Here is a 9,188-nt window from a genome sequence, read left to right as displayed (position 1 = left end):
AACAAGGATCTCCCTCAATTTGTTAAGGTTTTGAAGCAAGGGACCAAGTTTTGATACTAATTGTTGAATTGGTTGAATGGACCAAAATATTGAGAGGTGGGGTGAATCAGTGTTTCCACTCTGATTAAAAACTTATACTAGTATATCAATTTCATCAATTAAACTTATCAACATGAAATAGAAAATGCATAATAATCAAACAAAACAACCATAAAAGGAACATTGGATTTTATGCATGGAAAACCCAAATGGGAAAAACCACAGTGTTAACTCTCAAGATAATATAACCAGTTTTACGATGATTACAAAAAGGGTGGATTACTATCTGATTACAAAGTGGCTTACTGTCAGAATGCTCACTGCAATATATATATATATATATATATATATATATATATATATATATATATATATATATATATATATATATATATATATATATATATATATATATATATATATATATATATATATATATATATATATATATATATATATATATGAACTGAGGAAAATTGCATCTCAAAATGCATAAAGTCAATTCCAAGTCAAGCTCATATATCACCTCACAAAACTCAAATCAGATCCAGTAAGGGATCAATGCACCATTATCCACAATTTCCTGAAGCAAGTCCAGTAAGGGATTACTGCACTACTCTGCCAAAAAAACTATTTGCAGTAGATCCGGTAAAGGATCACTACAACACCGTCTACACTTTAACTCTTCTTCTCACACCTTCATTCATATACTGCTCATAACACATACTACTTGCATACTAACTTTGTCACTTGCACACTTCTTACTCTACTACATATCACATGCATACTCTACTGAATACCATACAAATACACTCTTTCATTACTTACACACACTGCTCTTCATCAATTTCCACAAAATACTGATTTCTTTTTCCTTATACACTTCTTTTTCTACTATGTTCACATGAACTATATATATATATATATATTGTCGATGTGGACATAGTAGAATAAGAAGAAGTTTATAAGGAAGAAGAAATCAGTATTGTGTGAAAATTCAAGAAGAGCAGTGTGTGTAAGTAATGAGAGAGTGTATGCACATGGTATTCAACAAATTATGCTTGTGATATGTAGCATAGTAAGAAGTGTGCAAGTGGAAGAGGTAATATGTGAGCAGTATATGTTATGAGTGGTATATGAGTGAAGGTGTGTAAAGAGGAGTATTTATATTTATATATATTAGTAAGCTCATACATCGAGATAATATATCGGCCAAGCAATTAGTGATTTACCCAATAATTTACTACTCAAATCAACATGTTATCTAAAACATCTCTCAACTAAAAATAGGATGAACAAGTCGGCCTTCTACATGCTTCCTTCACATACTTCATTTACCAAAACATATGCCATAATTATCAGAACAAAACAAGGGTCTATTGGACCCATAGAATCAGAACCATAAGCACAAACTCCAAGCACAACAACTCTTAACTTCAAGATAGAGATACCACAAAGTATAGAATATAACATGATGCAATATGATCAATACAAATTGATACAACCAGTATGATTGATATAACTGATACTGAAACTCACATAGCTAATATCAAAACTAGATACAAACCATGATAAGAAAAACACAAGATTTTAGATAAGAGGATCTTTAAGAAATGACTCCAGTAGATCATATACATACCTATCTTCCACTATTTCTCAATCTGCAACACCAAAACTATTTACACCACATCTAGTCCTAACCAGATCACTGGGTTTGACATCAATGAAAACATTCACACAAATCCAACAATATGGTGATGATGTGGATGAATTTTTGTTTTGAGATACTAATGTATAGTTCAAGGATTAACTACTGGCCCATAGCTAAAGCAGAATGTTCTCTATGGTCCATAAGGAAATAGTCAAGAAGTTGTTGACTAAAACACAACTATTAAGGAGCCCTATTGAACTTGTCCCTGAGGAATAAATTGTTGAATTTTCAAAGCTTTGATATAATATTTAATTTTTTAACACAAAAGTTTGCAACATAGGCCTGAAAGATAAAACAACAAACAAGAGCACCTTCCACAAGAGAGAGATTCTCAAAAGAATGATATATTACTCAAAAGTGAAGAATACAAAATTACGTGATGAATTACAATTGTACAATGAGGTTCTTATAAAGAAATTATTGTAAATGTGATGATTGATGGTGTTGATATGTTTTTCATGATTGTCATTGATGTCAACATGTGGGTTTTCAGAGTTGGTGATCTGACACATGTTTTTTAATTTGTTTGGTGCTTTGGAAGTTGTGCTTGTTAGCATTAAAGTTATCATTGATGTCAACATGTGTGTGTGTGTGTGCAAGGTTGAGCTGAGGAAGTTATAGAAGAGTTGCAGTGATCAAGCTGATGGATCACATTGTTGAAGATAGAGGTAACAAAGATCAGGTTGATGAATTATTGCAAACTCCCACAATGCCTATGAAGTCTATGAAGTTCATGTTGGATGTCCTAAAGTAGCTGGGGTTGTGACAACAATAAATCTTGTATATCGAAAAGACTCCACTAGGTTATATTGATTTCAGTATGGTTTGTTAAATAAGTATCACAAGTCTTATTGGGATAAATCTTTTGATTAAGTGGTGTGTAGGTGAAGTGATCCTATGGGATAACTATACTGATGTCAGGTTATGAGAAGTCTCTTTGGTATTGTGTCTAATCAGGATAGCAATACCGATCATAGAGTTTGAGATAAACATCGGGATAACTAACAAAGGCGGAGTAATACTTTTGAGTAATACCAATAGTGTTAACTACTCTGACAATCACTATGTCAGAATAAATATGCTGACTAGAAGACCAAGAGTGCGTATTGGAGTAGCTATTGAGGACAAAATGACAGATTTCTACTATACCAATAGTGTAAGTTATTTCGATAGAAGAAAATTTTGAGATCTCGTGGTGAGTCTGTAAAAATAACATATGGTGATATGTTGAAGGACTACGGATAAGCAGTTTGGGATACTCTATGTCGATGCAGACACCATCAGATCACATATGAGATCGAGACATCTATTCCAATAGAGGAAGAATGAAGTGAAGACCCCTTGGTATGATCATCGACCTAACTTATAATGACATAACAAAGGAATCACAAGTTTATCTCTATGGAAATTGGAATAGCATATGCCAATTAAGTTTGTCACCATGGAGTTCGATGTTAGAGTAGCTATGCTGATGCAGGTTTAAGCAGAGTCATTAGAACAAGTTTGTTTTGACAAGATAGTGTCCAAATATTAATCCGAGAGTGTTAACTATTCTGATGGGTATGCACTTTGGTATAATCTATGCTGATGGTGTTTGTCATTATGGAGTTGTGATTTCAAAATAGTGATGCCGATGGGGTTTTGTCACTGTGGAGTATGCTTTTTGGAGTATCTATATCAATAAAGGGAATCTAACAGTATGTCATCGAAATGACTTATTCTATCAATTTAATAAGTTTTTCCTATGCCGATAGTTGTGGTCATCCTGATGAGTATTCATTTGGCCTGAAGTCTTTCAGTTTGGGGTAACCTATGTTGATAAGGTTAGTCAACATGGATATTGTGCATCGGGATAGCCTATGGCAATAGCAGAAATCAAAGGTGAGTTCTCGTTGGAGTAACTCATGCCAATGAGAGGGATCAAAGGCATCAAATGGTCATTAGAATAGGTTATAAAGGCGAAGTAAGTGCAAGATGTTAACTCAAAAGTGAAAACTATTCTGACAGCAGGTGAGAAATGTGACTTCGGGATAGCTTATGGCGATAAGAGAAATCGACAATGAGGTTTCTTATCAGAGTAACTCATTCCAATGAAAGGAACAAAATACATCACAAAGTGATTGGGATAGGTTATGAATGCAGAATAGAGACAAAGTGTTAACCCAATAGTTAAAAATATAGTGATGGAGCCTTGAGAAATCGACATCAAGATTGCTATGGCGATAAAAATGAGGAAAGAGGAATCTAGTTGACAGAGTAGATTGGCATAAGGGCTTGTTGTCAACTCGATGCATTTGCAGAGCCTACCACCATGCAATCCAATGGTCCACATAAGCCTTGACCAAGTCTAACTAGAGAACGTGGCCTGTACGGAGTGAATCAAAAAACACCCATCAAGAAGATGAATGGTTACTTTGCCGACCTATTTGAAGATTGTAACTGACTTTGCAGCCATGTTTGTGAGTCGATAGACTCAGAGGTCCACAAGGATGCCAACTAGGATTTACAGAGTGACAAGGATGTCGAATGTGATGACATGTGGCTCTCTGGTGGATAAAACAAATCAAATTTATAGAGTTAGTGCATCTGATGGAGGTAGTTGTCGATCTTGTCTGGGTAGGTTGACAGAGGTTGAAGAATTCATTAATGGCATTTCTATTGCAGATAGGTGATGGGATCGAGGTGATCAACTATGGTAGAATTAGATCTTTTGGACAAATTGAGCTCACTAAAATTAGCAACCCAGTACAGAGGCAAAAAAAAAAAATCAAAGCAGGGACATTTATTGTAGATGGCCGATTCAGGAGATCAAATAAAAATTGCTATGGACCACTTAGAGAGAAAAAAAATGAATTAAGTTTAAATTGCAGATTTGGAGGTTAAAGTTTGACATGAACATAACTGATTAATTCCTCTAGAAAGCGTTGAGATTTGATATTGGTAGTTGAAGTAGGCAGAGTTGTGAGGACAAGTGGCATGACAAACAAAGAGTGGTTTGACGTTCTGGTTGAGTTGCATGATGATGTGGCCAATGGAACTGCCACAATGACGGGTGGTGTAGTTGATGAATATCGCTTTGAAGAAAAGAGGTGTGTGACTAAGAAGAGTAAAGAGGGCTCTTGAACAAGAAATGAAGGGTTGTGACTGAATGACCAGAGTAGTGTTGAAGAATATAACTAATTAGAAAGAGCTAAAGTACAAAGAATGAAGAAGTGTGTTTGCTAAGAGTGAAGTAGCAGGATAGAACAAAGTGTAGAGCCATTGTGGCTATAGGGTGAGAAAATAGAGAGGTAGGGTAGAGAAGATAGAGAGAAGAAACAAAGTAGCAGAGTTTATAGATAGAGAGCAATGATCAAAGTGCAGAGAGACAAGACAGCTAGAAGCAACAAGAGATTGAGCAAAGGCAAAAAGAACAACAACAGAGTAGAGAAAGAGCAGAGAGTAGAGACCAAGGGCTAAGACATATAGAAGGTAGAGAGATCAGATTGAAGCATAAAGAACTGATGGCAGAAGAGAGTCAATCAATCTCAAAGGCAGATTGGCTAGGTGTTGCAAAACTTAATTTGCAACAAGGTGTTTAAACTGTAGTCAGTATATCTTCATTCTAATCTCTGAGTGGGTGCTTAGAGCTAGGGGTTGGTGCTCCTTGGGTTGGTGCCCTAAAGCTAGGGGTTGGTGCTCCTTTGGGTTGTAGCCCATAAATTATAGGGGTTGGTCCTCCTTGTGTTGGTTCCCTAAATGTTGTAACAAGTTTTACCTATGAGGCTAGATTGGAGCAACAGACTCCAACAACATTTCTCATCGAGGTTTTTCCCCACCATGGGTTTTTATCATACATTCATGTGTTATGGGATGTCTCTTATGTGTGTGTGTTCATCTATTTGATATCACTACTCATAGTCTTATGATTGATGTTATTAATTCTTAGATCTTTAGAAGGTAAAAGTTTCTATTGATCACCATTGATTCACCCCCCCCCCCCTCTCAGTGGTCCATTATGTTCCAAGAATTGGTATCGAAGCCCTAGGTTCCCAGTTAGAAAAGATTCCTCTAGCTTGGGTAGATTCCAGTTTGTGAGTACAATGGTTAATTTTGAGTCAATACCTGCTCCTATGTTTGATGGTTCAAAATATTCTATTTGGTCTTGTAGAATGGAAGTATATCTGTCTGCCTTAGGTTATGATGTATGGATGTCTGTAGTAAATGGTTACTTTTCTACTACGTGTCCTCCTACTGATCTTGAAGAAATAAGAATATATGACTACAATGTTGAAGCCATGAAGGTTGTCCTCAATGGACTATTTGATGATGTGTCTTCAAAGGTCAAGAGATGCAAATCTACAAAGAGCATACGGGACAGACTAAATAATCTTTATGGAGATGAACCTTGCACCATGATGTCATATAGTGAAAGCAAGAAGATGAGAAAATCTTGTAAAAGAAGAAATGTGAAAAGAAGATCAGACTATTGTAGCAGTGAGGATGAAAAAGAAGCATGGCTACTCATGGCACAAGAAACTTCAAATGTGGAGAAAAAATTTAGCAGTGATAGTGCATCTCAATTCTGAAGGCAAGATCCTTTTGGAAGTGATGAAGAAGATGAAGGAGAAGTTGAAACTGAAGTGGATCTTGAAGGGGAGCTTATTTGTGCACTTGATGAACTCAAAAAGGCATGGTGAGAATACAAAAGGTGTAAGGATGTTGCTGATGAAGAACAAGACAAATTAAATACATGTCTTGAAGAGTATATTAAGAATATCAGCAGGAATGAAAATAAAGTGTCTAAGATAAGATCAAGGTGGTGAATTCACATCAGGTGAGTTTAACAACTATTGTGAGAAAAATGGCATTAGGAGACAATTATTTGCACCCCAGACACCTCAACAGAATGGCATTGTGGAAAGAAATAACATAACCATTTTGGATGAAGCCAGAAGCATGATGCTGGAAGCTAATTTGCCACATTTCTACTAGAGAGAAGCAGTAAATACAATAGTTTATACATTCAACAGAGTTCATATCAAAGGAGATACCGGTAAGACCCCTTATGAATTATGGTTTGGTCATTCACCTACTCTTAAATATTTCAGAATCTTTGGAAGTAAGTTTTATATCAAAAGAGATGATTCCATTGGAAATTTTGACCCTAGATGTGATGAAGGAATATTTCTTGGTTATTCAACTAAAATAAAAGCATATAGATGTTATAACAAAAGATCGCAGAGAATTGTGGAGAGTGCTAATGTGAAAGTGGATGAGCAGTACAAAGACCAAGCTAAATCTTATGACTATGAACCGGTAGTGGAAATGGTCATAACTGAATTGGTAGTGCCTATAGCAGAACAAAATACTGAACCAATTGCCTCGACATCATTAGAAAAATCAACTATAACTAGAGAGCAACACAAAGAACCTAGAAATCAGAAAACACCAAGGTATGTAAGGCTAAATCATTTTGAAAATCAGATCATTGGAGACAAAAACATGAGAGTTATGATAAGGAGAGATTGGAAAATCAAGAGGTTTGTTTCATTTCTCAGATTGAACCAGAATCAATAGTTGAAGCTTGTAAAGATGAATGTTGGATGAAAGCTATGGAAGATAAATTAGATTAGATTGAAAAGAACAATACTTGGACTTTAGTTCCCCGACCTAAAAATAAGAATGTTATTGGAACTAAGTGGGTTTTTAGAAACAAATTGAATGAGGATGGACAAGTTGTAAGAAACAAGGCTAGTTTGGTTTGGAAAGGATATTCTCAGAAGGAAGGAATTGATTATGGTGAAACTTTTGCACCGATAGCTAGAATTGAAGCTGTTAGACTATTTCTTACTTATGCAGCCTATAAGAACTACAAGGTCTATTAGATGGATGTTAAGTGTGCATTTCTGAATGGAGAGATTGAAGAGGAAGTATTTATTGAGCAACCAGATGGATTTTTTCTGACAGATGACAAAAATATGGTTTGCAGATTAAGGAAAGCCATATATGGACTAAAACAGACTCCTAGAGCTTGGTATGCAAGGTTGGATAGGTATCTTTTGAAGCTTGATTTTATAAAAGGTAATGCTAATAGTAACCTATATTATAAGATCACTAATGATGATATTATGATTATTGAAGTATTTGTTGATGATATCATTTGTGGAGGTGAAGAAAAATTGTGCATGGAATTTTGTGATAATATGCAGAGTGAATTTGAAATGTATATGACTAGAGAAATAAGATTATTTCTAGGTTTGTAGATTACTCAGACTGACAAAGGCATTTTTATTTGTCAAACTAAGTATCTAAGGGAATTGTTGAAGAAATTTGGTATGGAAAATTCTAAACCGGTTAGTACTCCTATGGTTACAAGTGAAAAATTATCACTTAAGGATGTATCCCCTTCAGTAAATTCTACAAGATATAAATCCATGATTGGTGGCATTATATATTTAACTTAGACTAGACTAGATATAATGAATGCAGTCAGTATTGTATCAAGATTTCAAAGTAATCCAAAAGAATATCATGAAAGTGCAATAAAAAGGATATTCCGGTATTTGCAATGAACAACTGAATATGGTTTATGGTACCCTAAAGATGATGACTTTACTTTATGTGCATACACAGATGTAGATTGGATAGGTGATGTTGATGACCATAAGAGAACTTCTGGTGGAGAATTCTTCCTTGGGAAGAAGTTGGTTTCATGGATCAACAAGAAGCAGTCATGCATTTCCTTATCTACTGTTAAAGCTTAATATGTTGCAGCCACAACCAATTGTACTCAAGTTCTATGGATGAAGCAAACGTTGAAGGATATATAAGTGAGTTGTAATGATCCAATAGTTATCCATTGTGATAACTCTATAGCTATTGACATATCAAAGAATCTAGTATTTCACTCCAAGAATAAGCACATATCAATCAAGTATAACTTTTTGAAAGAAAAGGTGGAAGAAAAAGAAGTCAGATTGGTTTATGTGAACACTAAAGAGCAGATAGAAAACATCTTCACTAAACCCTTATCTCGAGAATCATTTGAGTATTTGAGAGATAGATTGGGGGTTTCTACCCCTCCAGTAGAGACTTAATTGATGCAGATGTGCATCAGTCCGGTATGCATTATTAGAGCTACCTTCTGCTCTGGATTGATGAATCAGTACTACTACTCTAGGGGAGTAGTCAGCCTTGAGATTTAGAGTCATTTATTCTGTTTGATTCTTTGGCATTGTTGTCAAAGGGGGAGGAACATATGTGAAAAACCATTTCTATTTATTGATTGTACTCCTTAGGGGGAGTTTGGCGGTATTTGGTCCTTTTGTTTCAGTTTTGGTTCTGCACTTCATTACTATATCATTTCATGGGAGATTGACATTTTCATGGCACTTGGATGTTTTTCACATCTAGTGTTTCCATCAATGCCAAAGGGGGAGATTGTTGGCCATATGAT

This window comes from Cryptomeria japonica, chromosome 1, assembly GCF_030272615.1.
Source record: "Cryptomeria japonica chromosome 1, Sugi_1.0, whole genome shotgun sequence".
Lineage (NCBI taxonomy): Eukaryota > Viridiplantae > Streptophyta > Pinopsida > Cupressales > Cupressaceae > Cryptomeria > Cryptomeria japonica.
This window is presented reverse-complemented; position numbering follows the sequence as displayed.